This window comes from Pyrus communis, chromosome 5 (genome assembly GCF_041283825.1).
Source record: "Pyrus communis isolate YQ-2024b chromosome 5, ASM4128382v1, whole genome shotgun sequence".
In the NCBI taxonomy this organism is placed as follows: domain Eukaryota; kingdom Viridiplantae; phylum Streptophyta; class Magnoliopsida; order Rosales; family Rosaceae; genus Pyrus; species Pyrus communis.
In genome coordinates this window covers 17,742,752-17,762,847 of record NC_142569.1, presented here as the reverse complement: position 1 = coordinate 17,762,847, position 20,096 = coordinate 17,742,752, and the positions used below count along the sequence as shown (strand labels likewise).

Sequence of the window (20,096 nt, the reverse complement as noted above, 5' to 3'; positions counted from 1 at the left end):
TTTTTTGTTGTGTGTTTGTGAAATGTTCTTGTGGCTTGAACATTATTTCGTTTCGAAAAATTGGGAATTGGAGACTTTTTGACAATAGTCTTGCTTGACAGTTGAAATTAGTTTAAGATTGTTAATGTTATGGATAGAGGAAAGCTTGATTGGCAGTATTACTTTGTTCAATTTCAGTAAAAATTAGTTATTTTGGGACGAATACTTCTTCGCGATCATTTGTTGTGAATTTTCTTTGCCTCGATACTCCTGAGAAGCGGGTGGCCACGGCCGAGCCCAAGTACTCGAAGCCGGCCGGAGGTTCTACAACGAGAATTTCAGAGACGCCAAGCAGCAACTCAGCAAGGTGAGGCGGAAGTGGCGAGGGAGCAGGTGAGGCGGGGGAGTGTGCGGATGGGGATGAGAGAGAGGGAGGTGGGATCTGGGTTGGGGGAAGACGAGAGCGGGGAAGAAAGGTGAGGGAGGTAAGGGGTGCGTCCTTCATGCCAAAAAAAAAAAAAAATGATTTTATTTTTTTAGTTTTTAATAGTTAATCAAATGATTTTAATTTCCAAGTGAACTTCTTAATGGCACGTGATGTTTAATCATTGTCCACATAAGCGTTACGTCATTAGATTTAACTGTCAGACTAACGGATGTATGAGACTGTCCTAAACTTTAGGTATGACTCTGGGACAAAAAAAAAACTTTATATACTAAATGTTGAAAACCACGAAACTTAAGGATAGGAAACTAAGATTTACCCTAATTAGAACTTCCAATTTTTTACCCCTTTAAAACTCTTATTTTGGATAGAACTTTCAATAGCTACTCAAAATGACTATTACTCCGCACTGTGAGTAATTGAAAGACTAATACTCATGAATTAGTTCATGGACCAAAAGTTCAATGTTAAAGATTAACACCAACTTATTAAGATTAGTCGGTACAAAGGAATTAGATTGTTCTAGTTCAAATATGCATGTAAAGTGGCGGTGCATGCATTGAAAATGCTAGACAATTCTAGCACCAAAGTATAACTAGAAGGTTAGTAAAATGTGAAGCGCATGTCGGTGGGCTGTTTGTGTAAAGAACTAGAAATCTAGAAAAATGTTTTTGTTTTTAATAAAGTCTAGAACAACTTATTGCTAGGATAAAATGAGCCAAGAAAGAGTAACTAAGAAGAGATAAACTAAAAACTAAGAAGGAAGAAAGCAACTAAGTAAGAAAGTAAGAGTAGCAAGTAGGCAAGCAAACCAAGTGAGAGTGAGAAGCAAGAGTAGTTTTGTGTGGAGTGAGTGATTTAGAGTTTGTCTCTAGAAAGTGAGAGAGTGTCATAGCTTTTAAATTGTGTCTTTAAGAATTGTTATATTGTAATATTTTGTGAGTGTAATACAAGTAATTTGTTTACTTGTATTGTCTTTGCAACACTTGTGCTAGAGTTGTGTATTCTAATTTTTCTCAACATTCAATTGAGCCGAAGAACATTGCTTGAATTTTCTCACAAATAAAAGACGAACACAGATATTAAACTTGCCCATTTTCTTCCTCATAGAAAAGCACGTTTATGCATTTTCCACTCCGCCTCCCATGCAATCAATACCTATATATATATATATATATATATATATATATATATATGTATGTATGTATGTATGTATTCCTCCAAGAAACCAGAATCAAAACCATGACCGACAATAATAGGATTATCATCTTCACTGGGCTTTTTCTTACTTGATATCGATTCGCATCGTAGATGCCTCCGTTGTTTCAATTGGGGACTTCAACAAAGATTTCTTTGTCACATGGTCTCCTAGCCATGTAAATACTTCAGCTGATGGCAAGACAATGAGTTTAAAGCTTGATCAAGAATCCGGTACATGATCAATATTCATAAACTCTCTTAATTAATTTTGGCTTATAGCATGTTGGAATTCCGATGATGATGTTTTTCGTTTCCCCTGGGCGCTGGTTTTGCTTCAAACCAGATGTTTTTATTTGGACAAATTGACTTGCAGATTAAACTAGTACCAGGCCATTCAGCAGGCACAGTTGTGGACTATTAATAAGCTAAAAACAACCATTTTTCCTCAAACGAACATTTTTGCTAATGACTGAATAACTAATGGATTGTATATGATCAACTTGAAATTAATCAATGCAGTTGACATCTAATCAACCTAACCGTGACGAGGTAGACTATGAGTTCCCTGGCAATGTGGAAGGCAAACCATATGTCCTCCAGATAAACACTGGGAAGAGAGGATCAATCTATGGTTTGATCCAACAAAGGACTTCCATTCCATATTATGGAAAGCCATCCATCAAATCTGATCAGTACTACTTCATTTTAGTATTGCTTTTACATATTTTGTTAAGTACACAAAATAAATTTATGGGAAAAATTTGGTGTACTTTTGCTGCTTGTAGATTTATAGCGGATTGGGCTCCTATTAGAGTGTACAGAAACCATGCAGACAAAGGTAGCATTTCCAACGTGGCAGCCAATGAACATCAAAGCCTGTTAGAATTTCTGATCTCAATTATAATACTTCAAAATCTCTCATATTTAGGCCTTACGGGAAGGCTTTGATATATACACCACAACAACAACTTTACAGATTAAACTGTAAGTGACAGCATGCACACACATGCCGCAGCACAATCTATACACCTTTACACATTAAACTACTAGGTAACAGCACACACACATGCAGCAGATAGGTAACAGCACACACACATGCAACAGCACCATCTGCTGTCTTCTGACAGCACACATGGGAAAATGCTTTAACAGTAACCAAGCACGCATGGGAAGACTTCGGACAGCACACATGCACATGCACATTCCTTTCCCTGCTGTTCATGAGTCAGCAAATGCTTGCTGTGCTGTCTGTACAAACAGCTTGAGCTTGACTTCGTCTAACACCCCCCCGCAAGCTAACAGGTTGAGGAACAACTGGAAGCTTGAACACCAACAAATTGAATCGAGACGAAGACAGACCTTTGGTAAATAAATCTGCAAGCTGATCTTGTGAACAAATATAATTAACCAACAGTTCACCACGAACCACTTTCTCCCTGACATAGTGATAATCAACCTCTAAATGTTTGGTTCTAGAATGGAACACCGGATTGGAAGCAAGAGCAATTGAAGACACATTGTCACACCATATTTGAGGTCGAGTAAGATGTAACTGCAAGTCCCGAAATAAAGACCTCAACCACGAAAACTCAGCTGCGGTGTAGGCAAGTTGCCTATACTCGGCCTCAGCACTCGATCGAGAAACAGTTTTGTGTTTTTTTGAACTCCATGAAACCAGATTTGACCAAGATAAATACAAAACCCCCCAGTTGAATGCCGAGTATCCGGATTCCCAGCATAGTCCGCATCTGAAAAAGCAGAAAGATGGGTAGTACCTGGCTTGTAAAGGAGACCATGACTATGCGTCGCCTTCAAGTATCGTAGAATCCGTTTGACTGCCATCCAGTGAAGAGTTGTTGGAGCATGCATAAGCTGGCATACTTGGTTAACTGCATAAGATAAATCGGGACGAGTTATCGTTAAGTATTGTAGAGCACCGACAACACTACGATACATTTCTGGTTTATCAAACGGATCTCCAACATATGCACTGAGTTTTTGACCAGAAGACATGGGTGTAGAAATCGGTTTGGCATCAGTGAAATGTGTGCGTGACAATAAGTCAAGAGCATACTTGGATTGGCACAAATGCATTCGATTTCCATCGTACTTAACCTCTACACCCAAAAAATAATTAAGTAGTCCCAAATCCTTCATGGAAAACAAAGTACCCAGCTTTTGAATTAACTGAATGATGTGAGAAGAACTGTTGCCAGTAATCAGAATATCATCCACGTAGATGAGCAGGATAAGATACACCCCTTTTTGGTTGAACACAAACAAACTATAATCACAAGTTGATTCCTGAAAACCAAGTTGAAGCAGGAAATCTGAAAACCTCTGAAACCATGCCCTCGGAGCCTGTTTAAGACCGTAAATGCTCCGTTGAAGTTTACAAACATGATTGGGTAACTGTTGATCAACAAAACCCGACGGTTGACGCATGTAAACTTCTTCGTTCAAGAAACCATGTAGAAACGCATTTTGGACGTCAAGCTGCCTAACTGGCCAACCTTTGGAAACTGCAAGACTTAAAACAAGCCTAATGGTGCTGTGTTTAACCACAGGACTAAAAGTCTCATTATAATCCACACCAGCCTTCTGATGAAAACCATTTGCAACAAGGCGAGCCTTATAGCGCTCAATTGTTCCATCTGCACGTCTTTTCAATTTGAACACCCATTTATTTGGGAGCAAATTCATCTTTGGATGAAACGGGACCAAACTCCACGTGCCACATCGTTGTAGCGCATTAAATTCCTGTACCATGGCATTTCTCCATTCCTGAGACTTAACAGCTTGACTGAAACAAGTCGGTTCAATTGGAAACTGGTCAACAGTTACATGCATAGCATATTTAGGGTTAGGTTTTTGGATGCCAGACTTTGATCGTGTAGTCATTCGATGGCCATTATTTTATGACAGCACTTGTACTGATTCCATGGATACCACAGCTTGTTCATGTGAAGGTATGGGTGATGACAGAGGTAAGGCCGACACGGGTGTAGTAGGTGCGGTGGGTGGGGCAGGTTGAAACTGTGTAGTGTTTGGAGGATTGGGGACAGGTTCAGACGGTGCAGTGGAGGGTAAGGAAAGAATTTCATTAGAAGGACAATTTTGACGGAGAGGAATAGCAGGTACATTAGGTGAGTGAGATAAAGGAGACGTGCTAATATCATCAAAATTAAATAATACCACGGGAGAGTTAAATGTACCTGAATCGACGACATTTTCTGAGGTAGATGTGAGTCCCTTAAAAGGGAAAGAGTCCTCATCGAATAGGACATGGCGAGACAAGTAAATTCATCTTGTGGACAATTCCAAACATTTGTAGCCTTGGTGATTCAGTGAATAACCTAAGAAAACACAAGCTTTTGATTTTGGTTGCAGTTTATGTTGTGTGTATGGGACTAACCATGGAAAACATCGACAACCAAACACTTTCAACATGTCATACTTTGGAACTCTTTTAAACAACTTCTCATAAGGTGACATATTGGATAAAAGTTTTGTTGGCATGCGATTTATCAGGTACGTAGCGGTAGAACAAGCATCAAACCAAAACTGATTAGGAACGTGAGATTGAGAAAGCATAACTATACTGGTTTCAACAATATGGCGATGTTTCCTTTCTGCAAGTCCATTTTGTTCAGGATGTTTTGGGCAAGAAAAACGTTGTGAAATCCCACTGTCAGAAAGAAACTGTTGAAAAGCACGACTTTTATAGTCCCCCCCTTCATCACATTGAAAGGTTTTAATGGCAAGATTAAACATGTTCTCGACAGTGGCTTTAAATTTTACAAATATCTCAAAAACTTCACTTTTATTTTTCATGGGAAAAATCCAAGAATACCTAGAGTAGTCATCCACAAACAACACATAGTAACGAAAATTTTCATTAGAAATAACGGGAGAAGACCAGACATCAGAGTGCAAAAGTTCCAATGGAGACGTAGAAACAGACTCGGACAAATTGAAAGGTAACTTTTTACTCTTTCCTAAGGGACATGACTCACAAAAGCTTACATGCGGAGTACCATGAAGTGGTACTAGTTTATTGGAAATTAAAAACTTAATTATTGAGTTGGCAGGATGACCAAGTCTAGCATGCCATTTTTGCACTGAACACCGTACACCTACCAAGGCTGACATTGAAGACTGGAACCGTCCACTGCCATTTGGAAATGGGTATAACCCATTCTCACATCTCCCTCGGAAAAGCGTCTTCCGAGTCTTGAGGTCCTTAACAAGAAAAAAATATGGGAAGATTAGCAGGTAGCAATTGTTGTCTAAAGTAAACCTATGAGCAGATATGATGTTTTGAGAAGCAGTTGGGCAGTGAAGAACGTCATTCAAATCAAAAGAACAAGCTTTAGTATTTAGTTGTTGGAAACCAAAATGAGAAATAGTGATGCCAGAATCATTACCTACACCCCCAATAGTTTCATTACCAGTGTACTCTTTGGGATTAACCAAATTTTGAAGGTCAGGAGTGACATGTGCATTCGCACCACTGTCTAACAGCCAGGTACCATTGGATTGCTTGTTGAGAGTAATAGGCGAGAAGGACATGGTTGTGAGTTTGTGAGCAGGAATCCGACCTTCATAAGCAGAATTCATTATTTGGAAGCAATCAAGCGCAGGATGACCTGGTTTGCCACATATTTGGCAAATAATACGCTCACCAGAAAAAGAGGATTTCTCACCATTAAACTGCTGGTTGCGCTGATTGGTGGGATTGCGAGGATTGTTGCCACGCTGATTTGACAGAAAAGCACGGGTGAAGGAAGACATTCCTCTTCCATTCCCACACGATCGTCCACCTCCACGTCCTCTAGTGGCAACGAAGGCGTTGACAGGTGCAGGTTCAGCCAAGGAATTATTCTGATCCACCATTTGTCGTTCAGTTGTCAACAGAAGTGCCTCAAGGGTGGGATAGGTGATCGGGGTATCCCAAGCTTGAGCAGCACTTACTGTCATCTCAAATGCAGGTCCTAGATTATTCAACACAATCTGCATGAGTTCATCATCACTGACCGGTTGACCCGCGAGAGCAAGATTATCAGCAATCGCATTCATGCGATCCAGGTAATCTGCAACAGAAAGATTACCTTTCTTTGTCTGCAGCAACTCATTCCGCAGGAACAAAATTCTGTTCTGAGAAGTGGAGGCATACCTTTGCTCTAAAGCTTCCCAAGTGGCACGCGCAGTTCTCTTGCTTGCCACAGTAGCTAAAACAGACGCTGTCAAGGAGCCATTTATCCAACTCAAGATCATTTGATCTTGTTGAATCCACGCACTGTATGCAGGATTGACAGTGGTAGCACCAGGCAAGTTTTTTGGAGGGCACACCAAAGTACCATCAACATACCCCATCAGATCTCTACTTTTGAGAATTGGGAGAATTTGAGCCAACCACAGTGGGTAGTTGGTTCTGTCAAGCTTGATATTAACAATAGTGGAAAACGGATGAAACTGATTGGTGGTAGGTGGGTTGGTGGAAGAACTGACATTGTTTTCAGCCATTGAAGCGTGGGGAAAAAAAAACAAACAAACAGGATCTAGTCGTTAGACAATGAGAGGCTCAATACCATGTTAGAATTTCTGATCTCAATTATAATACTTCAAAATCTCTCATATTTAGGCCTTACGGGAAGGCTTTGATATATACACCACAACAACAACTTTACAGATTAAACTGTAAGTGACAGCATGCACACACATGCCACAGCACAATCTATACACCTTTACACATTAAACTACTAGGTAACAGCACACACACATGCAGCAGATAGGTAACATCACACACACATGCAGCAGCACCATCTGCCGTCTTCTGACAACACATATGGGAAAATGCTTTAACAGTAACCAAGCACGCATGGGAAGACTTCGTACAGCACACATGCACATGCACATTCCTTTCCCTGCTGTTCATGAGTCAACAAATGCTTGCTGTGCTGTCTGTACAAACAGCTTGAGCTTGACTTCATCTAACAAAGCCAGCCTATGGAATGGCGACAGCTGGGCAACGAGAGGCGGCTGCGACAAAATTGATTGGTCAAAAGGCCCCTTCACAGCTTCATTAAGAAACCACAAGATTGATGCCTGTGTTTGGAAGGGAAATGCCAGGTTTTGCAGGGCAGAGAGCCTTACAAACAGGTGGAACAAGGAGAGGTTCAGTGCCCTATCAAATGCACAGAGAAGGTTGTTCAAATGGATTAGGAAGTACCACATGATTTATGATTATTGCCAAGATAAGGAGAGGTTCCAAGGCAACCCTGGAAGCATAAATATATATATATATATATATATATATATATATATATATATATATATCATAGACTTGGAAGTAAAGTAACATTTTCTTTTGGAATTCCTTTGCAAGATGCTAAAATGTTTCTTCACTTTTTGGTTATATTGAATTTAAACGAAAAGGCAAAGGATGTATTCGTAGGGCCTCTGACTACTCTAGTGGTAGAAAACCTTGTTTTTTCATTTTATTTTGATTTCCATGAAAGAAATTAAAGGGCTTTCCAATAATTATTCTAATTTAGTGGCACCAATTTCCACTTTGATCATGTGGATTCTTAGTTTGAATATCGCAAATGAGATTTTATACACTTCATTGATCAATGAGTGATTGTTGTGCATGATATTTGAATTCAAGACTTACAATAAAGTGGAGATTAGATGCTACGAAATTAACAGATCATCATGAATTTTGTTATCTCTAATTAGTGATTTAAATATATCATTAATGATCTTTGCATCCCATATTATGCATAAGAAGTGGTGGGTGATCCTGCTAGACTAACAAAATTAAATATGGCGATAGCACTACACAATTTTGTCTCATGAAGGATTTGTATCCGGTCTTATTAAGTCAAATATGTAACGAGTTGACATGATAAGAATACATTTCTTTCTTAATTGGTAGGATTCTTGATTATTCTTGACATTTAACACTCCAGTACACGTTTTTATAAATGTTGCATAATACGGTATATTTAAAATTTTATATCCTATTAACAAAATAAAAAAATTTAATGAGTAAAACTGACAATACCATAAGATTAAATTTATGAACGGATTGACTTTTTCTAGCCCATTGTAAGTTTAATCCTACCCCTCATCTTTAATGTAAAGAATATTGTTTGTTAAGAGATCGAGTTTGTGGTGGAAATATTTTCATCCGACACGAGTATGATAAAATGCGAAACGTTGCTAAACAATTTTTTTCCCGAAAAATGTGATGACAGAACAGTGACCCAATCAAGAAAGGCCCATATTTTACAAAAAATAAAAAAATAAAAAGGCCCATGGTGTAAATGGTCTGAAGTCCCTAGTGTTGCGGATTAATCAAGCCCATTACATGATCTAAAATTCTAATGCAGCAAAATTAGAATCAAAGAAAATGAAAATTGCCGTTTCGTCAAATCTTGTCGCAGCCAAAAACCCTAAACCTTTGAGCGCACAGACAGAGGAAGATGGGAAATACAAGCAAAGACCTTCTGCAATTCGAGCACAAAAAGGCTTCAACTTCACCTTTAGGTTTCTCTCTCACTCTTTTTCTATATATATCTCTCTCTCTCTCTCGCTCGCTCGCTTTCTGTGGAAATTCATGTCGCTTACTCTCGGTGTATCCTCTTGCAGAAAGCACGCTACTTGGTTGTAAAACTGCCTCAACGAAGAAAGCTCAAGCCAAAGGGAAACCCGGCCCTGCTCTTCCTCTTCCCAAAAGCCAAGGTTCTCGATTTTTTCCCATTTAAATTTTGGGGTTTTATTTATTTATTTATTTATTTTTTTCTTCAATTGTGAAAACTTCAATTTAAAGGAATTTGAATTGTGGGTTCTTGGTAAGAGATTAAATCTGAGGTCGATTTGATATGATGGGCACATATATGAATGCTTTTATTTTCCAGCCGGTAATTTTCTATGTTGGATTCTACTTGGCTGGCTAAATAATGTTTAATTCTCAAATGGGTCTATAATTTGGTGATGGATGCTTAATTTCTTTTATACAAGGTCTCGATGCTAATCAGTTAATCAGCATAATGCCTGTGCTGATTGTCTCTTTTTTACATTTCCTTTATTTATATTTTGTTTTCGAACTTGCTAAGTTACTAAGTTGTAATGGTTTGAGTTATAACTTATAACTTAGAAGGGTGTGACTCAAGTCTCCTGTCATTGGGTTTGTGTCATCCTTCATAAACCTGCGCTGAAATTTCATAGTTTAATTCGACGAGATGGGATTATTTTTGTGCTGTTTACCTTTTCTTAGCCCCTGGTGTTATTATTTTCTTCCTCTTTTGGTTCATTGGCAAGAATCTTGCTTGAGATAGAGGGTAGTAAGTACTTCATTCTTGGCTTGAGATTGGCTTGACATGTCTCTGTTCGTGTCGATCCGATGCAATCAATTAAATACCTTACGTTGGAATTCTGTTTCTCATACACTGTTTCCTTATTCATATTTTCCTGTTCAGTAGAGAATTGTCAATTAGTTTTTCGTTCTCTCTTTCAGTTGAGAACTTGCTTTACATAGTTCTAGCTTAATTTTCACAAATGTTTAGTGGTCGATGTGATGCTTTATACACTTGCTGATGATTGTGTATATAATGTCATGAAGGGGTTTTAAGAATGGTTTGGTACTGGTTTGGTATTGAGGTGCTTTTATAAAAAGTGGGTATAAAAAAAGCTGAGCTTAAAAAGGTGTTTGGTCAACACTTAAAAACAGCTTATTTTCACAGTTTTGGGTGAAAAAAAGATGAAAACGTGAAGCAACAAAAATAAGCTTATTCTCATAGCACAACAGAAACAGTTTTTTTTTCAAAGCACAACAATATCAAACCAGCCCTTAGTGTTAAGAAAAATCAAATGTGTGGCATGATCTCAGGTTAGAGGATTTCTGCAATTGGGCAAGCCTCTGCCCCAGGCATTTAGTTATTTTAGGCAACAGAAATCTTCATTATTGATCAGAAAGGGTGACGATAGAAATTTGAAATAGATTAGAGAATGTTGTAGTATCAAATCTGAGGCCGAAGAGTCAGATGTTCTAAACTGTTTTGCCTTGTCCCTTTTTTTTGGCTCAAACAGAAGTTTTCAATTTATCGTGTACTTGAGATTCTCTGCTTCTGTTTTATTTGTAGTGTTGTTTTGTTAGAAGTACCTTGCAAAATTTTGTTCACATAATTTGCTTGCTTGGCTGCAGTGGGAGAAGTAAGGGACTTCTTGGAAGTCATATCAGAAGTTAACGAATGACTAAAGCAGGATGCAAAGGTTGGCATATTGATCTTGCAACCAAATCTAGATTGTTTATCCCAAATCAAACTTCCTTTAAACACATAACCTGTGTTTTCTCATTTACTGATATGTAGGATAATCCGGAAAACTATGATATTGACGTGCTCACTGGAAATGAATCTCAAGTCGTTAATAAGGTCTCTATCTCTCTTTTGCTCTTGCTCTCGTGCATGCACACACAAACACATACATGCTCACAGATTGTTGATGCCCTTGGATAATAATTGATTTGTGGGTGGATCTGAATTGACAGGAGTTGATGCTGGGCGTTGCTGATCTTCAAACTCCTGAGGCTGTGGCTGCTGCTGAATCTGCAATTGTTGGTTGTCAGCCTGTTATACCATTGGCCGTCAACAGTAGCAGATAGGAATCAGAGGATAGCAGTGATGATGACAGCAGCAGTGATGATAGTGACGACGAAGATAGTTCCGATGATAGTAGCAGCAATGATAATGAAGACGAAGATAGTGATGAAATCAAAGATGATACAAGTGAGAAAGAGGATAAGAAAACAAGCTCCCATGCAAGACTCAAAACACGCAAGTCGGATAAAGATAATTCTTTGAGTGAAGATACTGGTATCAATCGGTCCCAAAAACGACCGAAAATTGTTGAGCTCTCATGAAAGTCTTGTGAGCTCTAGTTATATTTAGAGTTAATGTTTATGGAACTATCAATTTATTGTAATAGTTGGGCAGTTCTTAAGACTTCCACACAGTGAGAAGGGCATATGATGAATGATTCAGGGAGACTCTGGAAGAGATAACGAGTTGTATGAAGAGTACAAAATATCGTTATATCGTTAATGTGATTTCATATGTAATTTCACCCGAATCCTTCCAAGTACGATGTTTGTCGATGAATTTTATGATGAAAGGTAATTCTACTGCAAATTTATCTGTTTTGCTAAGTTCCAGTGCCACTCAAACTGTATACAGTTCGAGGTGAATCTATGCATTGCACCTTCACGCTTAAAATGTAGAAGAAAATCCTTTGGCACCATTGTCATGCATTTGGTAAATACCACATAGAGGAAACTTAAAAATTAAGTTACAAAGGCAACTACATCGATGTCTCTAGGGTGACAACACGTCGGGCCGGAGTCGGATTTGCCCTTCCATCTCCGGCTCCATAAAAATTTTGCCATCCCTATTCCCGTCTCCATGAACGAAGGGATTTATTATTATTATTATTAATTTTTTTTTTTTGTACTAGTGATACTTCATCTACACTATGAGGGTGGGGAGCTGTTATCCCGAGGGGGAGGGGTGGGGTTAGATAATATGGTTCCAATTCACCTTTTGCGAAAATATAACCTAATACATTTTTCTTACAAGTGAAGAAGAATATCACTAGACTGTAGTATTAGATATGAATAACAAAGAATTCAAGCATTATGTATAGAGGAAATTATAGCAATGGTCTCTCAACTTTAACGCAATTGGAGTAATGGTCCCTCAACTAAAATCCATGACTATTAGTCCCTTAACTCATCAAAACATACAGTTTATGGTCTTTCTTGTCAACTCGGTTAAAACTTTCGTCAAAATGAGTTACATGCCATGCACGTGAGGTTGAATCAAGGGCTAATATGGAAAACCGAATGCGAAAAATTGCAGCAATGATTCCTCATCGTTATCTTAATTGGAGAAATAGTCACTCAAACTTTAACCTAATTGAAGAAATGATCCCTCAACTTTAACCTAATTGTAGCAATGGTCATTCTTACATGACTTATTTTGACGGAATTTTGACAGAGTTGACGAAAATGATCATAGCTGCACGTTTTGATAATTTAAGGGACCAATGATTATGAACTTTTAGTTGAGTGACCATTGCTCTATTTGGGTTAAAGTTGAATGATCATTGCTATACTTTTCTCTCCTTGGTGAGAGTCCCAGGTTTAATTTGTATCTTTTGTTTTTCTGATCTCGTCTATTCCCAATGGGAGTTATGATTTGTATGGTTTTTTTCTGGATTGTTTGTTCAATTGGGTTTCAAGGGTTCTGTCAGCTTTTGGTTCACAGGTGGTGTTGGGGGTTGGTGAATCTATTAATTCCTCAGTTCTGCTGCGGGTTTTTTTAGTTTGGTTTAGGGGAATTTTCGGTCTGACTCAGCTTGCTTTTCCAGAGGGGTGGTGGGGAAATAATTTCCCTTATTTAACCCACGATTTGTTGTAGGCTTGTGAGGGCTAGTCAAGACTTTGTACTTCAATTAATGATGGGGAGTAACTACAAGCGAACCGACTTAGCTATTTTAGCAGATTTGCTGGTTCCACCATATTTCAGTTCAGGATATCCGAGCATCAGGGTTTCGACTGCTTTGGAGCGGAGGTATTTCACTATCTTTCCTACTTTACTTTTATGTCTGGTTTTGTGTGTGGAAGGAGAATACGGCAAACAGAGTCCAACGTAGAGAATTAGTATGCCAAACTAGTCTAGGGTGACTTTGGGTAGGGCATTCACAATTTCTTCTTCATATACTGCAGTACAAGTGGTCCACCAAGAACGCAATTGCCAGAGACAAATGGCAAATAAGGAAGTGGAGGAATTGGTGGTGCACCTGGAACAAACGATGGATTTGTCGACTATGGAACAAGGGATCAAACTAGTGGGTACGGCTCTGGTAAATAGGAACCTGAATAAGTGGGGTATTAGAAATATTCTTCGGTTCTCATGGAAGGATCTGGGGGAGATTGATATCAAATGGGTACGGGATAATACATATATTATCACAGTTCCAGAAGAAAATGTTGCTGTACAGATTTTGAGTCAGGTCCCTTGGGCGGTTATGAAGTAGAATTTTTCGGTTAAGCGGTGGCCTCAGGACCTGGGGTTGGAGAAGGTTTTGTTAGAGTTGGTTCCTTTTTGGATTCAGGTGATACCTCTAGGACTTAGCTCAGAGGCTAATATATGACAGCTAGTTAAAGATGTTGGAGACTTTATTGAATTTGAAGATCCATCCAAAGCTCGGGGTTTCCTTCGAGTTAGAGTAGTTGTCAACACACTTAATCCACTGGTCACTGGATGCTGGTTATCACGGGGGCAAAATAAGGATACGTGGGTGGAATTTTGGTATGAAATGGTGCAAGAATTTTGGTACAGGTGTGGGAGAATTGGTCATGTGAATACTGAGTGCTCTTATGAACCTTCTGGGAGTGGGTCAGCTGGATATGAGGAATGGACTAAGGCTCCTCCAATTAGGGACCTGGTGGTGCCTTCAAGATTTCTTACTATCGGGGTTGGGGAGAGGAGATTTTCAGGAGCTCCTTGCGGAATATCAGGATTTGTGGGAGGTTTTGGAGGAGGAATCGAAGCAGGAGAGGGACGCATTGTTGGCTCGTAAAGTGGGTAAGTCTTCTTGAGGTGGTGGCGGCTGGCCTTCAATAGCCGCACGGTCAACATGAGTTACATCTTTTGGAACTGCCGTGGTCTTGGGTTGGACACGGTAGTTCGGGCCCTTTATGGGCTTATTAGAAAATATAGGCCCTCTATGATCTTTCTCTCCTAAACTAAGATGAAGGATCATAGGATTGGTGGTGTGAGAAGATGTATGGGATTTAAAAACGGTTTCAATGTTTCCCTAATTGGTAAATCTAGTGGATTGAGCCTTTGGTGGGATGATCAGTTAAAATTGGAAATCTGTTTTTCTTCAAAACATGTTATTGATGCTCGGGTTCAGTTGGAAGGGGCGGCTCACTGGGTGAGGGTAACTGGAGTCTATGGTATTGCTTATAGGGGGAGAAAGCTCAGTTTTGGGAATGAATGGCTACTTATCTCCGCCCCTCTAGTATTCCTTGGTTGTGTGGTGGCGATTTTAATGAGTTCCCTTGGGATTATGAGAAATCGGGTGGCTCGCCTGTTTTGTATAATAGACCTCAGTATCTGGCTGATTTTATGGCAAAGGCGGAGTTGGTGGATCTTGATTTTAATGGACCTTCTTTTACTTGGCATGGTTCTCGAAATGGCGAGTTGGTAGAGGAAAGTTTAGATAGGGGGCTTACCAATCAGTTATGGCACTCACGGTACTTTATTGGGGTTGGATCATTGCCCTTTTATAATCCAATGTGATACCCGGAGGATGATGGGTTGTAAGTTATTTCGATTTGAAGCTTTTTGGGCCCAAGAGGAGGAATGCCAATGGTTGGTGAAAGCTTCTTGGGATCGTCCTTGCACTGGTAATGCGTTGGATCATTGGCAACACAGAATAAATAATTGTCGTTCTCAACTTATTGAGTGGAGTAAAAGGAAATTCAAAATGAGGACTCAGGAAATTGCGGAGCTTATGTCCTAGCTCGGTGAGCTTCAAAAAGATTGGGGTGCTCATCTCGATGAGATCAAAGAAAAGTCCCAATTAATTGATCGGTTATCGGCGCAAGAGGAAAGTTTTTGGCAACAAAGGTCAAGGGTTAAATGGCTGCGTGAAGGAGATTCTAATACCAAGTTTTTTCATCAATCCACTATGCAACGTCGAAGGCGAAATCATGTGATGAAACTTAAGAAGGTGGATGACAGTTGGGAGGATCGGCCTCATAGTGTAAGGAAGCTAGTCGATGATTACTTTCTAAATCTTTATACCTCTATGGGTCAACAAGAATGCGGATCAGTTTTGGAGTGTGTAAGTCCGTTGGTTACTGCTGGAATGAATGAGGCCCTGCAGGTTCCATTCTCGGATAGCGAAATCAAAGATGCAACGATGCCAATGGGTGGGTTAAAGGCTCTGGGTCCTGATGGCTTCCTGGGTGTGTTTTATCATTCTTTTGGGAAAGTACTAGGGAGTAAGTTAATGCATTGGTACAGTTGCTGGAATCTAGGTAGGTTTCTCCTTGCCGACTCAATGCCACTCGTATTGTGCTAATTCCAAAGGTTCCAAATTCGGAATCTGTTTCTCAGTTCCGATCGATTAGCTTATGTAATTATTCTTCTAAGATCTTGGCAAAGGTGTTGGCGAACCGGTTAAAGCCATTGCTCCCCAATCTTATTTCTCCCATGCAGAATAAATAAATTCAAGATAATATTGGGATTGCTCACGAATTATTCCATTTTCTTAAACTAAGGAAAGCAAAAAGTCAGTTGAGCTTGGCACTAAGCTGGATATGCAGAAAGCATATGATCGGTGATAGGGATTTTACCACCTGCAAAAGTAGGGATAAAAACACTAAAAAATACTTGCAAGAGAACAAGGTAGTTGTAGTATAATCGGCTCAAGCAAGGTCGTTTTCTGCAGGGATTGAATGAATAATTTATGTAAATATCAAATCTTAATTAATTATTTGAAAATAAAGATTGGAAGAGGTTGGTTTTGAATTTAAAAATAATAAAAACGAATTTAATTAAAAAGGTTAAAGAAATTAGCAAAGTAAAGAAAACAAAGGAAAACGTTTTGAAAACCAAATTGTAAAAGCCTAGGGTTCCGCTGTTCACTTAATAATTCTACGTAGTTCATCTAATTCCTTATGAATTACACATGCATATTTTGAAAATTAGGTTTTCCTAAAGTATGCCCTACTTGGAACCCCCAACATAGAACGTATGTTTAACATGCAACCCGTCCGTGGCGTTCAGATCGAATGTGAACATGCAAGACTTATTAAATTTTGTGAAAACCTTTTGAAAAACTATGTAACTCTTAAGACGTGTCGTCCATCCTTAGTAGTTACACATGTTAACCACAAGAAGCCTTAGTCAATTCAGCCTTCTGCCAAAATTGCATTCAATTACTTATCTAAACATTCTAATGGTAACTAAGTATTAAGATATAGAGACAGTTTAAAGCACAGTGATTAATAATTAAAAGTATGCATGTATAATATCATAAGTAATTAAATAAAAACTACATATTCATGCTAAGGCTCAAGGCATTGCCCTAGCAAATGAAACTAGTTACTAACAACCATAAAACAAAATATTATTAAGAATATGGATAGAAAACACCTTGAAAATAAACTTGAATTGTTAAAAGCTCTCCAAAGCCAAAGTATTGTGTTCTCCCCCCACTCTCCCTTAACCTAATGTCTAAAAAGCCTTATTTATACTACTACAAAATAAAATCCTTCCTAGAAAAGGTCTTAGAATAAAACTAGGAAACATAATTAAATGATAAAACAGAAAATAAAATGTTTCCTATTTGAACTAGAATTCGGACTTCTCAGAAAATTAGTCTTTTGACCGACCAAATCAACTCCGATTTGGTCCCAAAAGGTCGCTTTTAAAGCTGAAGATGTCCCCTACAAATTCTCAGAGGGAATCTTCCTCAAAATACGCCATCTTGACCTCCAAAATACCCAAAACGTCTAGAAACGTCAATTTGGGAAAGCTACGTGCTGGGCCTTAATTTCATCGCCACGGTCAAACAATTGGGTAGAAAAATCTGGAATTTTGATACAATCATGTTAAAAGGCACACGAACATCCTTCAATTGGAATCACTCCAAAATTCATCCGTTTGATCACTATTTGCTTCAGAGGAAGTCGAATGTCCTACATTGAAAATATAATCCAAAGTATCAAAATTCTACCAAAATAACTAATAAATTATAACTAAGAATAGGGTAAAATATATGGTATAATATGGACTCATCAATCGGGTTGAGTGGGATTTCCTCGATGAGGTAATGGAGAAGATGGGATTTAATCTTCGGTAGCGGAAGCTTATCATGGGCTGTGTGAGCTCAGTTAATTTTGCCCTACTTCTTAATGTGTAGCTGGGTCATAAATTTGCTCATTCAAGAGGCTTACGACAAGGGGACCCTTTATCTCCTTATTTATTCCTCATGGTTAGTGATGTCATTTCCAGGATGCTTCAATCGACGGTGGCCAACAGGTGTTTGGACGGGGTGCACATGAATCTGCATGGTCCGGTAATTTCCCATATTTTCTTTGTTGATGACACTCTTATATTTTTGAAGGCCACTAGAATGAATTGTTGCAACTTGGTTAAAACTTATTCATGACTATTGAGAGGCTTCGGGTCAAGTAGTTAACTTCCAAAAGTCATGTGTTTTCCTTGGCGCTAATACGCCAGAGGCTGTGTCGACGGACTTGGGTTACATTCTTAATATGCCTGTAGTTTCTGATCCGGCCACATATGTCATGCCTCTGATCCCGACATACATCCATGATCGACACGTGACGTCATAAAAAACCCGTATATCTAACATACCCAGCCTCTGGGATATGTACCGAGCACAACACAAGCCTCAAATTATGTAGTAATTGTTTGTATACTTTATGGCTACATCTAACCTCCTCGTTAAATTGCCTACGTACCCTAAACAGGGATCAAGCCATTCGTAGTTCATCATTTCACTACACTTGAACATTCATCACATAAATTGCTATGTCTCAACAATATACCACAATTCAAGCATGTAGCACCTTAAGGAACATTCAACGAAGCACAATAATATTCTCTCGTCTTCTTGCCAATCACCCACACATATGCATTCCAACACCATCCAATTATCACACCAATCAATAACACGTACAATACACTGAAACGCAGGGCTAGAGCGACATAGTTCGGCTGAAGCTGAAAATAAATACAAGGAACCAACAAGTCAAATGATAACTTAACAAAATCCATCAACATCCGGTTTTGGACCACTCAACGTAACCAAGACACTAAAGGGATTTCGGACCACTCAACAAAATCCAAACCAGGATACGATTCCAAACCATCACTTAACGGAATCGTGAAGTAGAAGGGATTTTGGACCATCACTCAACGGAATCCTAGTGGATACGATTTCGGACCATCACTCAATGGAATTGTGAAGTACAATGCATATAGAACCACTCAATGAAATACAAGTTGGATACGATTTTGGACCATCACTCAACGGAATCGCGGAATAGAAGGGATTTTGGACCATCACTCAACGGAATCCAAACCAGGATACTATTCTGGACCATCACTTAATAGAATCACGGAGTACAATGCATAACAAACCACTCAATAAAATCCAAGGCAGGATACGATTCTGGACCATCACTCAATGGAATCGCGGAGTATAAGGGATTACGAACCATCACTCAACGGAATCCAGATAGAGCAGGGAACTGGACCTCTCAATGGAACCCCAACGGATACCCAGTTTCGAATCACTCAACAGAACCGAGTGGAAGACCAAGAGAAATAACAACGCTTGAAGAAACAATACAAGAACCAAGTACTCAATTTAGAAAGGCTGAACGAAACAAAAAGTGAAATAGGGAACCAAGATGTGAAACAAGTGTTGAAGCAACAAACCCCATAACAATGGGTTAACGGTCCACTACTAGCCCTTACATTTCATCACATCAAGCCAATCATACAAATCAAACCACACATTCGACAACAAGTTCAATACATAAGTCAAATCACATAAAATAATCAAGCATATCACCATATAATTCCATCATTACGTACATCGAGGTGCACATCAATTGAGGAGACACATCATCACGATGAGCCCATCAAGCTCCAGAAAATCTCAATTGCAGTTTAATATTGGCAACACGCTAAAAGAACTCATTCTAGTTAACTGAAAAGTTAACCACCGATCAAGGTCGAAAGTAGGGTCCACAACCCTAGAAATATAAACCGGAAGATCCACCAATCAGATTTCTGATCTGTAACTTCTCAAAATCCACATTATACTCATAGAACGACATACTAAATTCTCATTGCGATCCGACGGTCAGATCTTCGCAAATTGCTAGTATTAGGTGGCGGTTTACAATTAATTTTACTAACTTAAAAATCCAATTTGGGAAGATCCGTATGTTAGATTCCCGATCCATCGGTTCCAGTTATCCCAAATATTATGTTCTATAATGCATTAAAGTTTGGTGACGATCCAACGATCGGATCATTGATTCATATTTTGATCAAGTAACATATCATAGTGAAATTAGGTTCAAACGATCAAACCATGTCATATGAATATCAAATAAAAAATTAGGACATCAAATTGAACTTAGAAAGGCATTGTTGGCCCACTGGCCACGCGCAGCCGCCTTAACTCGCCGGAAAATTCAACTATTTAAAAAAATTACCAAATTTTTTAGGCAAGTACATCTCAGTCAGGGGAGCAATTTCATACTTGTGACCAGGGCCAATTTGGCCTGGAAAAGCCTCAATGCACCACGGACTCGCCGAAACCCTAGAAAATGTGAGCTTCGATTTGA

The 20,096-nt window shown here is 39.0% G+C and overlaps 2 pseudogenes across 1 annotated transcript; both read left to right on the top strand.

The window, feature by feature from the left end:
• The first annotated feature begins 8,930 nt into the window (after window positions 1-8,930).
• Window positions 8,931-11,761, top strand: LOC148696906 (uncharacterized; annotated as a pseudogene). The gene is made up of 5 exons (XR_015962868.1): window positions 8,931-9,178; window positions 9,281-9,373; window positions 10,836-10,903; window positions 11,002-11,064; window positions 11,181-11,761. The product of XR_015962868.1 is annotated as an uncharacterized LOC148696906 (transcript).
• A 1,386-nt stretch (window positions 11,762-13,147) lies between these two features.
• Window positions 13,148-14,272, top strand: LOC148696905 (uncharacterized; annotated as a pseudogene).
• The last annotated feature ends 5,824 nt before the right edge of the window (window positions 14,273-20,096 follow it).